The sequence below is a fragment of the Geotrypetes seraphini genome, chromosome 4, assembly GCF_902459505.1.
Source record: "Geotrypetes seraphini chromosome 4, aGeoSer1.1, whole genome shotgun sequence".
Lineage (NCBI taxonomy): Eukaryota > Metazoa > Chordata > Amphibia > Gymnophiona > Dermophiidae > Geotrypetes > Geotrypetes seraphini.
Window position 1 is genome coordinate 308,777,374 of NC_047087.1, and position 23,418 is coordinate 308,800,791.

At 42.2% G+C, this 23,418-nt stretch overlaps 1 protein-coding gene across 3 annotated transcripts in view; it reads left to right on the top strand.

Moving 5' to 3' along the window:
- The window catches only part of VTI1A (vesicle transport through interaction with t-SNAREs 1A), a 783,069-nt gene that overhangs the window by 366,024 nt on the left and 393,627 nt on the right, over positions 1–23,418 (top strand). The window lies entirely within an intron of this gene.

Genomic DNA, 23,418 nt, shown 5'->3' on the forward strand with positions numbered 1-23,418 from the left:
TATGTTATGGAGGAAAGGTGGGAGAGGGGAGAGATGATAGAGACATTTAAATACCTACGTAATGTAAATGCGCACGAGCCGAGTCTCTTTCATTTGAAAGGAAGCTCCGAAATGAGAGGGCATAGGATGGAGTTAAGAGGTGATAGGCTTCGGAGTAATCTGAGGAAATACTTTTTTACGGAAAGGGTGGTAGATGCATGGAACAGTCTTCTGGAAGAGGTGGTGGAGACAGAGACTGTGTCTGAATTCAAGAGGGCCTGGCATAGGCGCGTGGGATCTCTCAGAGAGAGAAAGAGATAATGGTTACTACGGATGGGCAGACTAGATGGGCCATTTGGCCTTTATCTGCCATCATGTTTCTATGTTTTTTTAGCAAACAATGTTGAGCAGCCTGGTGTCTGGAGCATATGCACTGAGTGGAATGGAAGATTATGCTCAGGCTTTTCTTAATTATGATATTTTTACATTGATGTGATAGCTATCACTTGTTAAAACATACACACATAATGGCTAAAATCAGTTGTTTAGTCTGATGAGAGACCTTTTGGCATTTAATTTGTAAGCATATGTGCAACAGACTAAAACAAAATGAATTTGGACAGTGATTAACAAGGAGCTCCTTGGGTTGGTAATGAGATTAAAACCGCCTCTTACATATTATTATGAAAGCTTTTATTAAGCACTTGCTCAGCAAAGCATGCATTTGGGTTCTGAAGCATTGCTTCCTGTGGGCCGACTAAGTTTATATATTCTAAGTAGAATGTGAACATCTTTTGATTTCTCTTTTGAAGCCTAAATTCAATTTTTATTTTTTTTTTTTTTTAATTATCCAATTAGAGCAGGGGTGTCAAAGTCCCTTTTCGAGGGCCACAATCCAGTTGGGTTTTCAGGATTTCCCCAATGAATATGCATTGAAAGCAGTGCATGCAAATAGATCTCATGCATATTTATTGGGGAAATCCTGAAAAACCCGACTGGATTGCGGCCCTCGAGGAGGGACTTTGACACCCCTGAATTAGAGCTAGTGTAAAGAATGATACAAAAAGATAAAGTAGATGATTAAAATGAGATGCAAATGTGAGATGCAGGGGCCCATTTACTGAAATGTGTTAAGATCTGGAGTTAACATGAGGTAATGTGAGATTTTCCCATGCATTAGCTGCAAAGCTAGCATGGCACTTTTTAGGGCAGTTTCAATTATTATTATTATTTTTTATTCAGGTTGTACATTCATATTACCATTTAGAATATTGCGTACAATTCTGGAAACCGCAACTTCAAAAGATATAAGAAGGATGGAGTCGGTCCTGAGGAAGGTTACTAAAATGGTTTGTGGTCTTTGTCATAAGGCGTTTGGGGACAGACTTAAAGATCTCAATCTGTATACTTTGGAGGAAAGGCGGGAAAGGGGAAATATGATAGAGACGTTTAAATACCTACGTGGCGTAAATGTGCATGAGTCGAGGGTCTTCTATTTGAAAGGAAACTCTGGAATGAGAGGGCATATTTATTTATTTTTTTTATTTATTCCATTTTCTATACCGTTCTCCCAGGGGAGCTCAGAAAAGTACTTAACCCATTTTCGCTGTCTGTCCCGGCAAGCTGACAATCTATTTAATGTACCTGAATGAAGTTGAGAGATGATGGGCTCAGGAGTAATCTAAGGAAATATTTTTTACAGAAAGGATGATAGATGCGTGGAAAGTCTCCCGGTAGAAGTGGTGGAGACGGAGACTGTGTCTGATTTCAAGAAAGCCTGAGATAGGCACATGGGATCTCTTAGAGAGAGCAAGAGATAATGGTTACTGCGGATGGGCAGACTGGATGGGCCATTTGGCCTTTATCTGCCATCATGTTTCTATGTAACTTGTTGTACCTGCTAGGAATTAACGCAAGAGCACAAATCACCTCCTGTTTTGGAAGCGCAAAGTACTCCCGTGTAAATTCCGCGTTATCCAGTTAGCACACATTAATTACATTAATTAATTGTGCCAGCTCAGGAGTTCTCAACGCAGACTTGGCACACACTAAACCAGTCAGGTTTTTGCGATATCCCCAAAGAATATGTATGAGAGAGATTTGTTTACACTACCATTGTATGCAAATCTATTTCATGAATATTCATTGTGGGTATCCCGAAAACTTAACTGGCTAGGTGTGTCCCGAGGGCCGGGCTGAGAAACTCCTGCAGTAGTTACTAACATTGCCACGCCCGTCCCGTGCCTGTGCCATGGCTCCTCCCAGAATAATTCTTTAAGAATTTCTAACACATGGTTTATCACATGCTAACAGGAAAATTACTGCAGAACACTGTAATTGTGGCCTCGCTATACCCTGGAAGCCCTAAAAGTAGTAGGCAATTAATACAAATGCATTTACTGGGCTTTAACATTTTACAAATGAAAAGCAGCAAAAATAGCATACTTCATAGTAATCCACATATGGTGAGAAATAAAACAGAGTGTTGATTCTACAGAGAGCAGAAATGCTTTCTATAAAGAATTGTGACATTTGGAAAGTATAAATGTAGGCCAGATTTTATAAAGGGCCAAAATTAGATCCCTATGGTTTTGAGTACTGAAAAATAAAATGATATCCTGCCTATACTAACTTAATATTGTAGAATAAATATTATTTTATTATACAATCCATGTCAAGGCATAAATTATTATAAATACAAAGAGCTATAAATACAGTTTGGAAATGGCTGTCAGGTATGATACAATTTATTTTTTCATGATGTTAATGAACAACTGAACAAAAAATATTCAGGCCTTTTAAGGGCCATAATCCATAGGGAAAACAGCTCCAATCTCTCTTGAATTGAAACAGATGAATACAGATTCCAAAGAAGATGAAAACTGTAATGAATTAAAACTGAATGTAAATTATGATTTAGAAAGAGCCATCTAGAGCAGAGGTAGGGAACTCCGGTCCTCAAGAGCATTATTCCAGTCGGGTTTTCCCGCCTACTCCACAGGGCTTTAAACTAGGTAAGTCGGGGGAGGGTACAGGCACAAACAACATACCAGGCGAACTAAAATGCCAATACATTTATGAGGCTGAGGAAAGTAGACACCGAAATTCTGGGTCAGGGGTGAGTGCACACACTTTTGAGTCGGGAGTAGGGTCACATAATATTTATGGGTCACATTGTAATTCCGGGTCTAGGGGGAGTACACACTGTAGTTCTGGGTATATGGGGAGTACACATTGTGGTTCTGAGCCTCAGGAAAGCACAAATAACACAAACAATGCTAAAGGTGTTCAAATAGCTCAAACAGGAATATCCCCACTGAGACATAACAAAAATATAACATGGAGGGCTATGTACGTCAACGCACACAGTTTAGGAAACAAGATCCTGGAATTGGAAACAGAAATAAGGAATGCCGACCTGGATGTGGTGGCGATATCCGAAACCTGGCTCACAGACTCCCACGGGTGGGACATGGTCATACTGGGTTACAACTTGCTTCGCCGGGACAGAGAGGGTAGGAAGGGAGGGGGTGTAGCATTATATACTAAAGATGACATTAAGGTCACAAGAATCTCAGATGTCCAGTATACTGGGGAATCCCTTTGGGTTAATTTGGCCAGAGGGAAGGACAAATGCTTGTATCTTGGCGTAATTTACAGACCCCCAAGACAACAGGATGACCTGGATATGGAAATAATCGAAGATATAGAAAATATCACCTTGCGTGGGGACACAGTATTGCTAGGTGACTTCAACATGCCTGATGTGGATTGGGTTACACTTACCTCTGCTTCCGGCAGCAGCAGGAGGCTATTAAACTCTATGAAAGGAGCAAGCCTCAGGCAACTGGTGTTGGAACCGACAAGGGATCAGGCAATACTGGACCTGATACTTACCAATGGAGAAAGTGTCACAGAGGTCTCGGTGGGCGACACATTGGCCTCCAGTGACCACAACGTGGTATGGTTCAATATCAGGAAAGGTTTCACTAAATCTACTACACTAACCAAAGTCCTCAAATTCAAGGACACAAATTTCAAAGAAATGGGAGACTTCGTTCACCAGGCGCTACAAAGCCAAGAAGAAACCGATAACGTGGAAGACATGTGGTCGACTTTGAAAGCAACCATACAAGAAGCAACAAACCACTATGTAAAATCAGTAAGTAAACGGCGAAGGAACAATAAGCCACAGTGGTTTACTGTGGAGATCTCAGACCTGATCAAGGAGAAGAAAAAAGCATTCATCTCTTACAAACAATCAGGGAAGCAGGACTCTAGAGCAGACTACCTGGCCAAATCAAAAGCCGTCAAAACAGCAGTCAGGGAGGCTAAATTCCTCATGGAGGAGTCTCTAGCAAAGAACATCCAGAAGGGAGATAAATCCTTCTTCAGGTATATCAGTGATAGAAGAAAAAACTCAGGCGGGATTGTACGTCTTAGGAAACCAGACGGAGACTATGTGGAAAAGGATTCGGAAAAAGCCCAACTATTAAATGAATACTTCTGCTCAGTCTTCACCCGAGAAGCGCCAGGGCTCGGCCCTCAGCTACAGACAAGGGTTGGCTCAGTTGACCCGTTTAGTAACTTTGAGTTTACGCCCAGCAGTGTCTACGGTGAGCTGTCAAAGCTCAAGGTTAACAAAGCAATGGGGCCGGACAACCTGCACCCCAGGGTGCTTAGGGAGCTGAGTGATGTCTTGGCGGAGCCACTGTCCGCGCTCTTCAACCTCTCCCTTAGTACAGGCAGCGTCCCGTTGGACTGGAGGACGGCTAACGTCATTCCACTCCACAAGAAAGGCTCAAAGATGGAGACAGCAAACTACAGACCAGTGAGTCTAACATCGATAGTGAGCAAACTAATAGAAACTCTAATCAAACACCAATTAGATAAGATCCTGGATGAGGAGCATCTACGGGATCCCCGACAACATGGATTTACTAAGGGGAGATCCTGCCAATCCAACCTGATCAGCTTCTTTGACTGGGTAACGGGGAAGCTGGATATAGGGGAGTCCCTGGACATCGTGTACCTGGATTTTAGCAAAGCATTCGATAGCGTACCACACCGCAGGTTACTGAGCAAGATGAGTTCTATAGGATTAGGTAACACATTGACGAAATGGGTTGGGAGCTGGCTTGGAGGTAGGCTCCAAAGGGTGGTGGTGAACGGCACCCCCTCCGAAATGACGGAGGTGATTAGTGGAGTACCACAGGGCTCAGTCTTGGGCCCAATCCTATTCAACATCTTTATAAGAGACTTGGCAGAAGGGCTTCGAGGTAAAATAACATTATTCGCCGATGACGCCAAACTGAGTAATGTAGTGGGCAAATGCACAACAGACGAAGATTCAGTGCCCGACAACATGATGCACGACCTACTCCTACTGGAGCGATGGTCTAGGACATGGCAACTCAACTTCAATGCCAAAAAATGCAAAGTTATGCACCTGGGCAGCCAGAATCCATGCAAGTCTTATACCCTTAATGGCGAGATCCTAGCAAAAACGGTAGCAGAACGAGACTTGGGGGTAATCGTCAGTGAGGACATGAAGTCTGCCAATCAAGTGGAGCAGGCTTCGTCCAAGGCAAGACAAATCATGGGCTGCATACGAAGGGGTTTCGTAAGGCGGAAGTCATTATGCCATTGTATAGATCCATGGTGAGGCCCCACCTGGAATACTGTGTGCAATTCTGGAGGCCGCATTATCGCAAGGATGTGCTGAGACTGGAGTCGGTGCAAAGAATGGCCACCCGGATGGTCTCGAGACTCAAGGATCTACCATACGAAAAACGGCTTGACAAATTACAGCTATACTCGCTCGAGGAGCGCAGAGAGAGGGGGGACATGATCGAGACGTTCAAGTATCTTACGGGCCGCATCGAGGCGGAGGAAGATATCTTCTTTTTCAAGGGTCCCACGACAACAAGAGGGCATCCGTTGAAAATCAGGGGCGGGAAACTACGAGGTGACACCAGGAAATTCTTTTTCACTGAAAGAGTGGTTGATCGCTGGAATAGTCTTCCACTACAGGTGATTGAGGCCAGCAGCGTGCCTGATTTTAAGGCCAAATGGGATCGGCACATGGGATCTATTCACAGGGCAAAGGTAGGGGAGGGACATTAAGGTGGGCAGACTAGATGGGCCGTGGGCCCTTATCTGCCGTCTATTTCTATGTTTCTATGTTTTCAGGATTTCCCCAATGAATGTGCATTGAAAGCAGTGCATGCAAATAGATTTCTTGTATATTCATTGGGGAAATCCTGAAAACCCGACTGGAATATGGCTCTCGAGGACCGAAGTTCCTTACACCTGATCTAGAGGAAGCCTTTTTCCACCAGCATTTGATGTGAGGTGCAGGCACCAACAAGGGCAGCTGAACACTTCCAGAAACTAAACCTTATTCAAAACACTGCTGTAAGGCTCATATTCAACATGGACAGGTTTGGGAACCACTGATATAACACCTTTCTACCTTAAACTTCATTGGCTGAAAATTGAGAACCAAGTAATCTTCAAACTTGGTTGTCTCTTCTATAAAGTTCTATAGGGTCTATTGCCCAACTATCTCATCAATCAGTTCTCATTTTCCAGACCCAGACAATCCACTCGACCTCAATCATTTTTGGCTTCCTCTCAATTAAAGGTCATACCCATAAGAGAATCATCACTAGACTCCTACCCTACCAAACAGTATCCAAAGATCCTGAATGGAGCCAACTGGTCTGATCTTCAACCTCTTACATGCACTTCAGAAAGCTCCTAAAAATGTTCCTCTTCTCCAAAAGAACGACCCAGTTTAAATTGACTCTCTATTCCAAGTTTTTGCTCTAAGATTATGATCATTCTTATTTATTATTTATCATCCTCCTTTTAAAGCCCTGCTTAACTTCCCTCAGTGTTCTATATAATTTTAATATTCTCTCAACTGTTGTAGTTCGCTGACTCTCTTCAACCTTTTTCCTGTAAACCACCTAGAATCAAAAGGCTTTCGCGGTATATAAATAAAGATTTATGTTATGTTATTAATCCACACTTTTCTATATGCTTTTATAATCATCTCTACCATTTTGCCTGGAACCAACATCGGACTCACTGATCTATAATTTCCTGGATCACCTCTGGAACCCTTTTAAAAATTAGCATTACTTTGGCCACCCTCCAGTCTTCTGGTACCATGCTGGAATATAAAGATAAATTACAATTACTACGAGTACAATAGCTCTGCAAGTTAATTTTTCAATTCTATCAGTACTCTGAGATGTATACCATCTGATCCAGGCGATTTCCTATTCTTCAGTTTGTCAAGTTGCCCCATTACATCTTCCAGCGTTACAGACATTTGTTGCAGTTGCTCTGCCTTATCAGCATTAAATACCATTTCTGGCACCAGTATCTCCTTCACATGTTTCTCGGTGAAGACTGAAAAAGAATTCATTTAATCTCTCTGCTATGGCCTTGTCTTCCCTGAGTGCTTCTTTTATCCCTTGGACATCTTGCGGTCCAACTGATTCTTTTCCCAGCTTCTTGCTTCCAATATACTTAAGAAAATTTTTACGATGAGGTTCATTTTCAAAAAATGCAGATGTCCAAAACAAGCATAAACTGACACTTGGATATCTTAATTACCAAAATGTCCAAGTGCTGATTTTCAAAACAACTTTTTGGATGTCTTGCTAGGCATCTGAGCCACTGTGCATCCAAAATTAAAGGGGTGCGTGTTAGAGATGTGTTATAGGTGGGCTTTGGGTGTGCATAGATTTGGATGTCTTGCAGCGATAATTGAACCTTTCCCAAGACGTCCAAAATGGAATTTAGACATTTGGAGCTAGACCGGTTTTAAAGCATCTAAATGCTAAAAAGATACCCAAACTGGCCAGATGACTACTGGAAGGATTATGTAATGACCCCCTCACACTCCTCTAGTGGACACTAACCCCCTCCCCCCCACCCTCCGAAATCTAAACATTTAAACATAAATATAAAAACTCACTTGTATACCACAACTACCATTAAGTTCTATGTGGTTCACAAAAGATAAAAAATACAAAATAATAAGCAACAAGTGTCTAGCTACCAAAAGATTTTATAAAGAGATGCATTTTTAGAGCACGTCAAAACTGTTGATAAGAGTTAGAAAATGTGAATATATGAGTCAGGTCCCTAATCCATGAAGCTGCCTGAAAGGACAATAGACGCTCCTGGAATTTTTTATATTTACATCCCTTTGCAGAGGGAAACGAGAATAACGCATGAGAGTTCCTGGAATGTTTGGAGTTCGTAATGATAAAAGATTCCATAAGATAATAATAATAATAATAATAATAATAACTTTATTCTTGTATACCGCATTACCATGGAAGTTCTATGCGGTTAACAGAAGAAGAGACTGTACAATTACAGCGAAGTTACAATTTCGTTAATGTTACATTAACATTTTAGACGATACATTTACGGAGGAGTTAATTTTTGCAGGTAGGTAATATATTCGGAGTAGTTATGTTTGCTATGAGTTACATACAGCAGTGTTACAAATAGTAGTGTTGCATACGGTGGTAAAGAGTCTGGGGGAGAGTCAAGGTCAGAGGAGGAGGAGGGAGGAGAGCGGAACATTCAGAGGAATTTGTCAAAAAGGTAGGTTTTAGTTAACTTCCTGAAAGTTTGATAGGGGGGGAATTGGAGATGAGAGTGGAGAGGCATTTGTTCCATTTGCCCGCTTGGAATGCTAGGGATCGGTCGAGGAATTTTTTGTAGAGGCAGCCCTTCGGGGAGGGAAAGGAAAACAGATAGGTATTTCGAGTACGAGAGGGGCCTGCAATTTCAAGGTGCTCAGATAGGTAAATTGGTGAAGAGCCTGCTAAGGTTTTGAAGCAGAGGCAGGCGAATTTAAAGATGATTCGTGCCTCCACCGGCAGCCAGTGGAGTTTGGTGTAATAGGGGCTGACGTGGTCATATTTTTTGAGGCCGAAAATGAGGCGGACAGCGGCATTTTGTACTATTCTAAGACGTTTGATGGTGTTTTTATAGGCTCCCAGGTATATGATATTACAGTAATCTGGGATTAAACCTGTTAGTGCCTTAAGCAAATACAGCCAAACTTAAATTTAATCCATGCTTCAACCGGAAGCTAATACAGTCCTTATTTTGCAAGAAGCCACCTATTCGCAGTAGTGGTTGGAAACTGGAGCGTAAGTCCATCAATGGTCAGGGGCCACTGGCCGAAAAGAACAGGCAAGCCATAAAGATCTTTCGATGACCACGAGAGGCGCACAGCATTTCTGGACCAGGCGCTTCACAACCCCATCCACCAGAGTCAAGGTGACGTCGGAGTCCCATTGCAGCCGAAGAAAGAAAAGCAGCAGGGCTCCGCAGCCATCCGCCTGCCCAGATGTGCAGAGCTGGGCCCAACGCCATGACCAACAACAGAGGAGGAGCGGCGAATCTCATTTTCACGGCGCCAGGTGAAACAGCAATCTCCCCCATCACACTGGGTGCACTCCTCCATCGAGAGTAGAAAAGATTGCCAACCTGCAGAGAAGAGAGCCACAATCCCTTGATGGGTCCCAAGGGAGGCCTATGAATCATTGGTTTAGAATTCTATAATGGTCAGTCTAGGAGATGTGGTGATGTTAATAAAATTGAGATCTCAGTCTCACTCCGATCAAAGTTTAAAATAAACAAAATTAACGCAGGAGTATAAATGAACATAAAACCTGAACAAAAATAATAAGAAGAACAAAATAATAACAAAAAATTAAAAAGTAAATGGAATCACTGTAGCCCATGTCTTAGCAGATAAATGTGTCATTCTGGAGGCCCCTGCCCTGTCTTCTCATTTCTTTGTCTGCCTACTGTCTCATTCAGAATGTTCTTCTACAAGTCTGTTACTTGGAGGCCAGTCAGCCCTTTGGGCCATGAAGAGTAATTTATTACTGGTGTATGTTGGGGTATTATTTGAGCTCTTTTGATGCTTCTGTTGTCATGTTTGTTGCTTTGTTTAATTGTTCATAGTTTTTACCGTTACTTGGTTTGAGCAGAACAGATTTATTAGTTGGGGAAGTTTTCCCATATCCCTACTTCACCTAATTACGGAAGAGCTCTTGCTTGGGGACTGACTGTAGGTGGCAGTAGAGCTCTCAGTGAAGTAGGAGGGTTATAGAAAAAATCCAGAGTAGATTCATTCTACAGAGACTTGTGGCCATAGGGTGATGACCCTTTTGCAGTTTCGCTGGATTTTGCTGCTGCTTTTGATCTTGTGGATCATGATCTAATGGTGAGAAGGTTAGAATCTATAGGGCTATCATCTAATGTCTTGAGCTGGTTTTTAAATCATTCCTGCGTAATAGAATATATTCATTAAAAGGAGTGGGTACGTCATAAGAATCTGTCATCATTGTTGATTAGTTTTGATGCTGAGAAAGCTTTTGATAGGGTTAGATGGAAATTTGTATTTGCAGTCTTAACTAAATGTGGTATTACAGGATATTTTCAGGAGGCTATTAGGACCCTTTATTCAGACATACAGACTAGAGTATTTGTTAATGGATGTTTTTCGGAATTTTTTGCTGTGGGTCAAGGGACGAGGCAAGGATGACCTTTGTCTCCGTTACTTTTTGTATTGACCTTGGACCCATTGTTTCGTGAAATTCTTGTTAATCCAGATATTATCAGAGTGGATATCAGGTCTTCTTTTTTTAAAATTGCTGGTTTTGCAGATGGTATTTTAGTGCATTTAACAAATCCTAGGATATCATTACAGTCCTTATTGGAAAGTTTTGCTGAGTTTGGTGATATTTCAGGATTTAAATTAAATATGGAGAAATCTGAAGCTTTGGCTACAAATGATAGTTTACGCATACAGTGGGGTCCTGATTTTCCACTAAGATGGATGGCAGATCAATTTAAATACTTGGGTATTCATATTCCGGTAGATTCTAAATTTTTATATAAATCTAATAGTCCAGATTTGCTGAGTAATACAAAACAGAGATTGTTGAAATGGCAGTCATTGCCTTTATCCCTAGATGGGCGTATTGCTCTTTTTAAAATGGTTCTTTTCCCCAAATGGTTATATACTTTTCAGATGCTTCCCCTGGAATTGACAATTAGAGACTGGCGGAAATTAAGAACTGTAATTACTAACTTTTGTTGGGCCGGTAAAAAGCCAAAATTATCTTTTGATATTTTATTAGGATCAGAGAAGAGAGGTGGAATGAGACTTCCTGATCTTCGTATCTATGGTAGGGCTTGTTTATTAAGGCATATTAGAGATTGGGTTATGGATAATGCTTTATTTACTTTATTTAGGGACTTGTATATCACTTCTTGAATTTAGTCAAGTAATTAATAGAATACCTAAAATTATTACGGGTTTTATATGGAGGGAATGTACATATAGAATGATACATAGGGCCTATTTTTCACAAGTACAAGCCTTTCATGCGATATTGGTAAGTTCTCTAATTTGTATCAAATGTGATAAATATCTTAACACATTGTCCCATGCTTTCTGGCAATATCCATTAATTAAGCCTCTCTGGTCTGCCATCCTATTATACTTGGGTTCATTATGGGATAGTCCTGTTGTGGAATCTCCAAGGGGAGTACTTTTTGAGGTATTTGGTCAAGGGAGATGTCTTTTGTTTCAGAAAGCATGTATGATAGGTCAGAAATGCGTTATGCAGTATTGGTTACAGACAGAGCCTCCAAGTTTTTCACGTTGGAGGAATCAATTACATCGTTTACTGGTTTGGGAGGTTTGTAGATCTCCTAGACATACTCGTCTTTTTATGAAAACTTGGGATCCATATGTTCAAAAACTTTCACCTAAAGCAAGACGTTTAATTCTTAATGATTTACATTGAAGCTATGGTTTTCTTAATTGTATTCCAAAACTTGTCTATTTTTGTCACCTTTCATTCTGGAAGGGTAGGGAGAATGGGTTGGAGGGTTTTGGGAATGGGATGGAGAGGGGAAAAGGGATTGGGTTGGAGGGTGGGGGAAGGGGAGGGAGAGGGAAAATGGAGAGGGGGTGATAAAGGGAGATTATGGTTTATACTATAAAGGGCTCCTTTTAATAAGCTGCAGTAGCGTTTTTAGCGCATGCAGAATATTAGCACGCGCTAACCCCATGTTACGTGGCTAGAAATAACACCAGCTCAATGGTGGCATTAGCGTCTTAGCACGTGCTAAAAACGCTGGCCACAGCTTAGTAAAAGGAGCCCAAAATGTTTGGAGGAATGATAATATGAAAGTGTATATATAGATTATTTGGCGTGGAAGTTTTAGATAAATGAATTTATTTGTAAAAATATTTTTATACATTATATGAATGCAATTTTGTTCCTTCAATAAAAAAATGTTTGAATAATAAAATAAAAAAATAAAAGGAAAGCCATCTATCTCAAAAAAGCATCAATGATCTTGTGGAGTCCCCCCAAGGATCTGCTCTATCTCCTATATTATTTAACATCTTTCTAGCATCCTTAATTTCTCTTATTCAGGAGATGGACTTTAGAGTGTATTGCTATGCTGATGACATCTAGGTAGTTGCTAAAATTGATCCAATTCACTTAGATTTGAATTCTGTGAAGAAAGGACTTCTAGCAATTGTTCAATGGTTATCTGACCATGGGTTAGGTTCTCAGTATTGAAAAATGTTGGATCACAGGACATTACTTAACGCTCAGCCCAATTTGGAAGTTGAAATTTCTGGAAAGAAAATTCCATTAGTAGAAAGCTTCAGATATCTTGGAATTTGGGTTGATTACCAGCTGACCTTCGAAAAACAAGGATTTTATTCACTAAGAGCTTTGAGGACAATAAGAGGATTATTTCAGGAGAAATATCTACATCACTGTTCTTCAACCGCCGGTTCGCAGGAAATTTCTGCCGGTCCGCGCAGGGCCTGCAAGATTAAAATGGCCATAGGTCCATTTTCAGACCTCCTGTCCTGTTGTCCCCACATGGGGACAATGGGACAGGCGATCATTTCCTGTCCCTCCCTCCTTCCTTTCCCCGGGTCCCCTTCTCTTACTGCCCTGCCTCTACTGCTAAAGCCGACAGGAAGTCTTCTCTCCAACGTCAATTCTGACATCGGAGAGGACGTTCTGGGCCAGCCAATCACTGCCTGGCTGGCCCAGAACGTCCTCTCCGACGTCAGAATTGACGTCGGAAAGAAGACTTCCTGTTGGCTTTAGCAGTAGCAGCAGGGTGGTAAGAGCAGGGGAAAGGAAGGAGGGAGGCTTTTTTTTTGTGGGGCAGGGAGGGAAGGTGGTAGACAGGGAATCAGGCTGGCTTTGGCCAGGGAGGGAGGAAGAGAGGTAGACAGGCAGGCAAGCTGGCTTCGGGGGGGGGGGGACAAAGTGTGGAAGGCAGTGAGAGGAACATGGGAAGGAGGCACTGGGAGCACTAAAGACAGGAAGGGGCACTAAGGACATGGGAAGGAGGCACTGGGAGCACTAAAGACAGGAAGGGGCACTAAGGACATGGGAAGGAGGCACTGGGGGCACTAAAGACATGGGAAGGGGGCACTAATGACATAGGAAGGAAAGAGGGAGGGAATAGAAAGGGACAATTTTTGGGCCTGAGTGCAGAAAGAAAGAAATAAAAGAAAGGATACACAGATAGAAGGAAACGCAATCAGAGACTCATGAAATCACCAGACAGGAAAGGTAGGAAAAATTATTTTATTTTCAATTTAGTGATCAAAACATGTCAGTTTTGAGAATTTATATCTGCTGTTTATATTTTGCACTATATTTGTCTATTTTTCTATAGTTACTGAGGGGACCGAACTCGCGGAGATGGGACGGAAACGGGGTTTTTAAATTTTAGTCCTAGTAGTTTGCCAGTCCTCAAAATAATTATTTTATTTCTGCCGGTCCACGGGTGTAAAAAGGTTGAAAAACACTGATCTACATACCCTTCTTCATGCTTTAATAATCTCAAAACTAGATTAGTGCAACATTGTATACTTGGGAACATCAAAGAGGAATCCGAAAAGATTACAAATATACAGAACACTGCAATAAAGGTTTTAGGCTTTAAGAAACACCTCTTTATTTGCAATATCGTCGGTTACTGTTTATTATAGAATTCGATTTACAGCTTGATTATTTGCATTATTTGCTAATTCCTAATTCACCATCAAGGACTTTAAGATCTATTCAAGACAATAGGTTAGTAATACCCTCTGTGCATAGAGCTAGGTAGGAGTCTACATGAAATAAAGGGCTCCTTTTACTAAGATACGCTAGCGTTTTTAGCGCACGCATGAAATTACCGCGCGGTACGCTTCTAGAATAACGCCAGCCCAATGCTGGCGTTAAGGTCTAGCACGCGTGACAATTTAGCGTGCGCTATTCCGCACGTTAAGGCCCTAACGCACCTTTGTAAAAGGAGCCCAAAGTGTTCTACTTTGCAGCTCCAAACTTATGGAATCATTTGCCGCAAGAGTTAAGATTAGAGGCAAAATTTAAATCTTTTAAAATTATGTTAAAAACTTTTTTTTTTTTAAAGAAGCATTAGGACAAGATTTGATCCAATCTGAAATTATTCATTTCTTCTAAATGATTTTTGAATTTTTATTCAGCAGTCCTGTGAAATCTTATTATAATTGGAGGGGCCTAATCGAAAGGGACGTCTAAGTCCGTTTACGTCCATCTCGCAAGTCGTCCAAAGTTAAAAAGAGCCTAAGACACATTTTCGAAAGAGACGTCCAACTTTTTTTTACTTTCAAAAATCGTCTAATTATATATCCTGCCGATCTGATCATCCAAGCCGCTAAATCGTCCATCTTTATACCACATTTTCGTCCAACTTTTCATCCAAGTCCAAAACGCCTAGAACAAGCCCTGTTGGACGTGGGAGGGGTCTGCAAAGTGATGGACTGAGCACCCAGACATGGCACCTAAATAATGGGGTACCTTAAGGGCACTGTTGTGAACGTCACATAAAGGGTGACATGTCTTCTCCTCACTACAGCTCCCTTATAGGTCACGGTGAGCCCCCCCAAACCACCTCCAGAATCCCCTAGACCCACTTATCTACCACCCCAATAGCCCTTATGGCTTCAGGAGCTACTTATATGCCAGTAAAAAAGGGTTTTGGGGGTATATAGGGGAGTGCACATGTTTAACTATCAATGCAGTGATTACAGGGGCTTATGGGCATGGGTCCTCCTCTGTATGGGTCCCTAACCCACCCCAAGATGACTTAAGCTGCCACTGGGCTGGATGACTAAGTTTTCCTATGCCTGGTGGCCAGGCGATGATAGTCTGGAGACTGAAATTTAAAGTTGTGAATAAAATTTTTATTAGGGGGGGGTTGATGATCACTGGGGTAGTGTGTGGGGGTCTGTGTTATGTGTTTGCAGTGCTTATCTAGTGAGTTTAGGTGGTTTTTTGTGACTTAGACCATGTTTCTAAGTCACAAAGTCAAAGTTTCGTCTAGGCTCTGTTGTTTTCGGTTTTACTTGCTGTACGACTAAGTCTAAGCCAGCCCACGTCCCGCCCAACTCCCGCCTTTGACATGCCTCCCGAAACGCCCCATTTAGCTTTGGACGTTGAGCGGCACTATGAAGGCCTAAGTCATTTTTAAATACATCCAAAACCTGGTTTTATTATTGGCGCTTGGACGTTTTTGAGAAATGTTCGTCCAAGTGTCGACTTAGGCCGGTTTTTGGACGTTTTTCTCTTTCGATTATGAGCCCCTTATTGTTTTATCTAGGAGTGAATGTTATTTTGTATGCTTGCTGTTTACGAGGGTTAGATCTATTCTATTTAGCAATGGAGTTCTTTTTATTTTATTTTTTATTTATTTGATTGTATTTTGTAAACCACTTGTCCAGAATGACACACCTATCTACTGGAAAAGATATTAGCAAGGTAAGAACCTAATCTTTTTTTTTCATTAGGAATTCATTTTGTATTATATCTTTTGACTCTTTTAATATGCTTATCTGCCATTAAACATTATGGCATTCGAGAGCGGCCCTGGAGACAGTGATATAAACCCCCCAGAGCCTGTAATTTAAACTGCAGGAAGAGCTAATGGACCAATCACCACTCCCCCCACCCCTTTCCTTGGATACTTAGATCCTTATTTCCTAAATTTGTGGACTAAATAATGTATTATTTCTTCTTTCCCTTACGTTGCTGTTGCAAGTAATGTCAGGTTTATTAATTTGCTTTGATTTTCATTCTAAATCTGTACTCAAGTATTAATGTGCTTGTTTAAAAAATTTGAAAACTGAATAAATAAAGAATTACAATTTTTTTTAAATGGCATGCATAAGTGCAACTTGTTTGCAGGACTCTGAAGTTTAATTCAGGTAGTTTGTAGTTGAAGGCAAGTTGGTGGTAAGTGACCTAACCTTTGACTCTGCTTTCGTAGCCAACTGGTGCCAGATTTAGATCTCCCTCTTCCCCAAACCAGCCACTTTAACCACACATAGACTTTCTGGCAGTTCGGTGAAATCAGCGGTGTAATTATTCAGTTTACGAAACAGAAAGAGACTTATAATGAAAGTGCAAACTTCTGCTTTTTTGTAGGGAAGAAAAATAAACACTTGTTAGAAGCTTATTATTCTGAGGTTGGAATCTGCCCACTGAAAGAACTTGACTGTTTACAAAGTACTTTGCTCTTTCACTTCACAGAGCGCTTACTATTGAAAGTGGTGGGTTTATTACGTCTGATCTTCCTTAAACAAACTGCACTTCACTGTTGGATATTATAAATCACATTTAAATATATATACTGTAATATTACTTAACTTCCATATTCTTTTTGTTAGTGTCAACTGGTTTTCAGCTTAAGGAACTGAAAATGTTTGTTTATGCCATTCTAAACATAAGAACATAAGAAGTTGCCCCGCTGAGTCAGACCAGAGGTCCATCTTGCTCAGCGGTCCGCTCCCGCGGCGGCCCATCAGGCCTAGTGCTTGAACAGTGGTCCCTGATTAATTTTGTAACTTACCTCTAATCCCATCCCTATAATCTACCTTTACTCTTATCTGTACCCCTCAATCCCTTTGTCTTCCAAGTACCTATCCAAAGCTTCTTTGAACCCCTGTAGCGTGCTCCTGTTTATCACATCCTCTGGTAGCGTGTTCCATGTATCCACCACCCTCTGTGTGAAAAAGAACTTCCTGGCATTTGTTCTAAACCTCTCCCCTTTCAATTTCTCTGAGTGCCCCCTTGTACTTATTGATCTTTACTATGTTGACTTTCTTTCATCACAAGCTATTCTTGATCAACTTCAATCTGGCTTTCACCCTCTATACTCTGCTGAAACTGCCCTTCTCAATTTCCAGTTTCTCTAATCTTTCAGCATATGAAAGGTTTTCCATACCTTTTACCAGTCGCGTCGATCTCCTCTGAACCTTCTTGAATATCGCCATAGCCTTCTTAAGGTATGGTGGCCAATATTGGACGCAGTACTCCAGATGCGGGCGCACCATCGCCCAATACAACGGCAGGATACCTTCTTTCGTTCTTTTTGTAATACCTTTCTTGATAATATCTAGCATTCTATTCGCCTTCTTAGAGGCCGCTGCGCACTGTGCCAACGGCTTCATTGTCCTGTCCACTATTACCCCCAAGTCCTTTTCTAGGATACTTTCACCCATTACCAGCCCTCCCATCGTATAGCTGTACTTCGGGTTTCTGCTTCCTACATGCAAGACTTTACATTTATCTACATTGAACTTCATCTGCCATCTCGTTGCCCACTCTCCTAGTTTGTCAGGTCCCTTTGTAAATCTTCGCAGTCCTCTTTAGTCCTAACTCCACTAAATAGTTTGGTGTCGTCTGCAAATTTTATTACTTCGCACTTCGTCCCTGTATCTAGATCATTTATAAATATATTGAACAGCAGCGGTCCGAGCACCAACCCCTGCGGAACACCACTTGTGACCCTCCTCCCGTCAGAGTAGTGGCCCTTCACTCCTACCCTTTGCTTCCTACCCACCAACCAATTTTTGATCCATCTATGTACGTCTCCTTCCACCCCATGGTTCTTCAGTTTCCGTAGTAGGCGTTCATGGGGTACCTTGTCAAAGGCTTTCTGGAAATCTAAGTATACGATGTCTATGGGAACCCCTTTGTCCATCCGTTTGTTAATTCCTTCGAAGAAGTGCAATAAGTTTGTTAGACATGATCTTCCCTTGCAGAAACCATGTTGGCTTGTTTTCATCAGTTTATTCCTTTCTAGATGCTCTATGATGCTGTCTTTTATCAGCGCTTCCGCCATCTTCCCCGGAACCGAAGTCAGACTTACCAGGTCTGTAGTTTCCCGGGTCACCTCTCGATCCTTTTTTAAAGATGGGCGTAACATTTGCTATCTTCCAATCCTCTAGGATCACGCCTGTTTGCAGCGATAGATTACAAACCTGCTGTAGTAGTTTCGCTATTTCCTCCTTTAGTTCTTTCAATACCCTAGGGTAGATTCCGTCCGGGCCCAGAGATTTGTCAGTTTTTAATCAAAGTGCAGCTTCAAAATAATTTTAAGATTCTTTTAATTTAAGGATATGGAGTCAGAAATAAGTTTCAAGTTTATTAAGGTTTTGATAATAAAAAGTGGGGAGTAAAAGAAAAAAGGAAAAAGGTAAAAGGAAAAAGAATTACATAAAATTACTTAAAATACATAAAAGTAAACATAATAACAAAGACAGATAAAATAAGGTAAAAGGTGGAAGAACCAGGGAAGAACTACAGTATCTTGATAGGAAAGAAAGTGAGAGAACGTTACAAGAGGAAAAAGGGTAAAGGAATTTTACAAATACCTATTTGATTTATTTTTTAAGTACAGTAAAACCTTGGTTTGTGAGCATAATTCGTTCTGGAAGCATGCTTGTAATCCAAAGCGCTCATATATCAAAGCAAATTTCCCCTTAGGAAATAATGGAAACGCAGACAATTCGTTCCACAATCCAAAAACTTTAATGTAAAATACTATACATACTCGTATCCCCACAGTCACTACACTCCCGCAGCGTCAGAGAGAGAAGAACCATCGGCTCAGTTGTGATGATGTGACGCGTGTATACTGTATGTACTCGTATTGCAAGACTTTGCTCGTATACAACAGTCACTACTAGTGCTGCCCGATTCAGGAAAAAAAATTTCGATTTGATTTTCCTGCCCAATTGGGTGTTTGTTTTTTTTCAAACATCCTGGTGGGTTTATTTTATAGCCTCTTCACCCCCTTTGCCTTCTCCTAACCACACTGGCGCTGTGGTGTAAACAAAATAAACAAACAAAAAAGACTTTTCCTCTCTCTCTCTTAAATCCTAGCCCATGTTTGCGGTCTAACACCAGCTCTGGCAGGATACACATTTCAAATCTGATATATTGTAATTACAAAATGGAAAATAAAATTAGTTTTTCTACCTTTTGTTGTTTGGTCATTATTCAAATCTTGTTGGTCTCAGGCTCTGGTTTTCTTCTGATAACTTGCTTATCAGGGTCTCCTTCTTTCTTCTTTCTCCGTTCTAACCATCCATCTGCCATCTCTGTCCTCCCCTTCCGTTTCCCTTCCCTCCCCTAGAGGTCTGGCATCTTTCTTTTTTTTCGTCTCCATCCACAGATCCACCTTTTCTTAACTACCTTTTCATCCAGCATCTCTCCCTCCTTCCCCAGCACCCCAGGGTCCACCATCTATCCCTTTCTTTTCCTAACTACCCTCCTAGCCAGTATCTCTATCCCCCCCTCCACATCATCCCTTGTGTCCAACTTCTCTCCCTTTCTGTTCCTTCCCTCCCTAAATCCCATTGTCAATCATCTCTCTCCCTCTCCTCTATTTTTAGACCCATTATTTCTTCCCCCCCAAGTCCGACATATGCACGTCTCTTTGAACCCCTTCCCTCCCTCCATGTACTTCTACACCAGGGCCCCCCTCCCCTGAAGGCCTGTACCCCCATCCCTGAAGGCCTGTCCCCCCCCTTGAAGGCCTGCCTGTCCCCCCTGAAGGCCTATGCCACCATCCATGGCCTGTCCCTTCTTTGAAGGCGTGTCCCCCCTTAAAGGTCTGCACCCCCCCTTAAAGTCCTGTCCCCCTCACTTAAAGGCCTGTTCCCCCCTTGAAGGCCTGCAGCCCCAAAGGCCTGTCCCATCCCCTGAAGGACTGCCCCCCAAAAGACTGCCCCCCCCGAAGGACTGCCCCTCCCCGAAAGACTGTGCCCCCTCCCCCCCCCCGGGAAGCCCTCCGTGTTCCCCCTGGCCTCCCCGCACCGTTTACCTTATAGCTTGAGCCTGCAGCCGAAGATCGCGGTTACAGCATCTTTGCAGTGCTTTGAGCTGTTTCCTCTGCTGTGGTTCCGCCCCTCCTCTGATGTCAGAGGCAGGATCGCGGTGGAGGAAACAGCTCAAAGCACTGCAAAGACACTGTAACTGCAATCTTCAGCTGCAGGCTAAAGCTATAAGGTAAACGGTGCGGGGAGGCCAGGGGGAACCCGGAGGCCTTCCCGGGGGGGGGGCAGTCTTTCAGGGGGGGGCAGTCCTTCGGGGAGGCCAGGAGGGAAGCCAGACAGCAGCACTTCCAGAATGACCCTCCCTCCTCGCCTTCTAAAACAGGTGCGGCAGCGGCCAGCCAGCAAGAGCAGCGCTGCCGCTCCTGCTTTAGGGGGCGAGGGGAGAGGGTCCGAATCGGGAAGCTGATTTTTTTAAAATTTAAATTGATTCGAATCGATTCACCCGAATCGTGAATCGGACAGCACTAGTCACTACACTCCTGCAGCGTCAGAGAAAGAACCATCGGCTCAGTTGTGATCTATGTATACTGTATGTACTTGTCTTGCAAAACACTTGAAAACCAAATTACTTGCAATCCAAAGTTTTACTGTATATCTTTGTTTAAATAAGATACACCTTAATATGCCTTATCATAGGCATCGTTGAATAAAAAAGTTTTAAGATTAGATTTAAATTTAATTAAAGAAGGTTCGTGACGGAGGTATGATGGAAGAGCATTCAAAAGAGTGGGAGTCTTCCTCTTGATATTAATCAATTGGAAGCATTTGGCCGTCAAAACAGAGAGAGGAATTTCCCTCTTAGAACCTAACTTACCCCCTCTTTTATGCATAGTGCAGGTTTTAGCTCCACCAGCGGCGGTAACTGCTCTGACGCTCATAGGAATTCCATAAGCATCAGAGCAGTTACCGCCGCTGCTGGCGCTAAAGCCAAGCATTCGTAAAAGACGGGGTTATTGACAGATTTTTTTTTTTTCTGTATGTGGAATATGGGAAAACGTCCTTTTTCAAAAAGGCCATATAGCAGGGCGTCAGGCATGTACCTCAGTTTCCTATAAGCTTGAATATGTTGAGTATAAGAACATAAGCATCGCCTCTGCCGAGTCAGACCATAGGTCCATCATGCCCAGCAGTCCGCTCCCGCGGCGGCCCCCCCAGGTCAATGACCTATAAGTGATCTATTACTCTAAAGCGTTTTGTACTATATAGTATCCCTCTAATTCAGTGGTCTCAAACCCGCGGCCCGGGGGCCACATGCGGCCCGCCAGGTCCTATTTTGAGGCCCTCAGTATGTTTATCGTAATTACAAAAGTGAAATAAAACAGTTTCTTGATCATCTGTCTCTAGCTATGAATGACAATATTATTATTAAGACTTAGCCAAAAGGAAAGATTTATAAACTATAAAAAGTTTTACCTCATGCAAAATTGTCATTTCTTTAATAAGACCTGAACTATTTTTTTCTGAGGCCCTCCAAGTACCTACAAATCCCAAAATGAGGCCCTGCAAAGGGTTTGAGTTTGAGACCACTGCTCTAATTGTACCCTTCAATCCCCTTTTCCTTCAGGAACTCGTCCAATCCCATTTTGAAACCCAAAATCATACTCTGCTCTACCACCTCCTATGGAAGCACATTCCAGGTGTCCACCAACCCTCTGAGTGAAGAAGAACTTCCTAGCATTCGTTCTGAATCTGTCTCCCTTCAATTTTTTTGAGTGCCCTCTTGTTCTAGTTGCCCCCGCCAGTCTGAAGAATCTGTCCCTCTCTACCTTTCATGATCTTGTAAGTTTCTATCATATCCCCTCTAAGTCTCCGCTTGTCCAGGGAAAAGAGCCTCAGCTTCTCCAGCCTCTCAGCAAATGAAAGGTTTTCCATGCCCTTTATCATTTTTGTTGCAACATCAACAAAAAAAAGAACAAGTATTTCTGTTGGTGTTCTCTTGACTATTTTCGTAGCACAGAAATAATATCTGTGTTTCTTTAAAGACATAGGGCTCCGGATTTGCACGTGCTAGCCGAAAAACTACCGCCTGCTCAAGAGGAGGCGGTAGCGGCTAGCGGGCGCCATTCCGTACGTTAAGGCCCTAACGCACCTTTGTAAAAGGAGCCCATAGTTCTGATAAAAGGCCTTCCATTTACACATTTGCATCCCCCACTCTCTCTTTTTTAATTCCTGAGCCTGTATTTAACGTTCATTAGACTAAAAGGTTGTGAAGGCTTCATGGTGAACTGCTTGAAAGCAAGGGCTGCCCTTATTAGCTCTCCTAATATCTCCTGACAGGCAGCGTGCTCTTATGTTGCCAGGCCAGGCCAGGGCAGGACCTGCTGCCATCCGCCATTTACCCTCTGTCAACAGCTTCAGACAAAGACGGCCGTACTCTGTTCCTGAGTCTGTCACGCGTCAGCCTCCATTAGGTTCAGTTTGGTTGCACGAGGAAGAGCAACAGCCTCTTGTTAACCATTTTTAATTCATTTATTTATTTTTGTCGAATGCTGCCTTCCGCTTCCTTTACTAGTACTGTGATTTGGCTGAATTCATTTCATAAAGATTTTATTTTTAAACTAAACCTTGGGTTTGTATACCGCGCCATCTCCGAGAGCGTAGAGCTCGGCACGGTTTACAGAGTTAAGATAGAAAGGAACTACAATGAAGGGTTATAGGAGAGGAACTAAGAAGATAGAGAGGGACAAGGGTACCAGAGAGCGGGAGGTGATTAGATTTTTGAAAAGAGCCAAGTTTTCAAGTGTTTGCGGAAGGGTTGGAGGGAGCTTGAAATTCTGAGCGGGGATGTGAGGGTGTTCCAGAGTTCTGTGATTCTAAAGGGGAGGGATGTTCCAAGTTTTCCTGCGCGGGATATTCCTTTTGTAGAGGGGAATGATAGTTTCAGTTTTTGGGAGGGTCTGGTGGAGTTGGGGCTTGATTTTATTTTTAAAAAATCATTATTATTTTGTCATGAAAAAAATCAATATGAAATTGATTTTACCTTCAGAAACTGAATGACTATATAAATCAATCAATCTAGTACGTAGACCTGTTTTCAGTTAAAACGGTGTTTTACCCAGAGAGGCGGATTTCATAAATCTGTCCGTGCTATGTGTAGGTAAAAGTACATTGTTAGCGCTTTTACCCAACAAAGGGGGGAAATGTTCCTGGGAGCAGATTTAGAACTATGCACATACTTCTGAATTTTC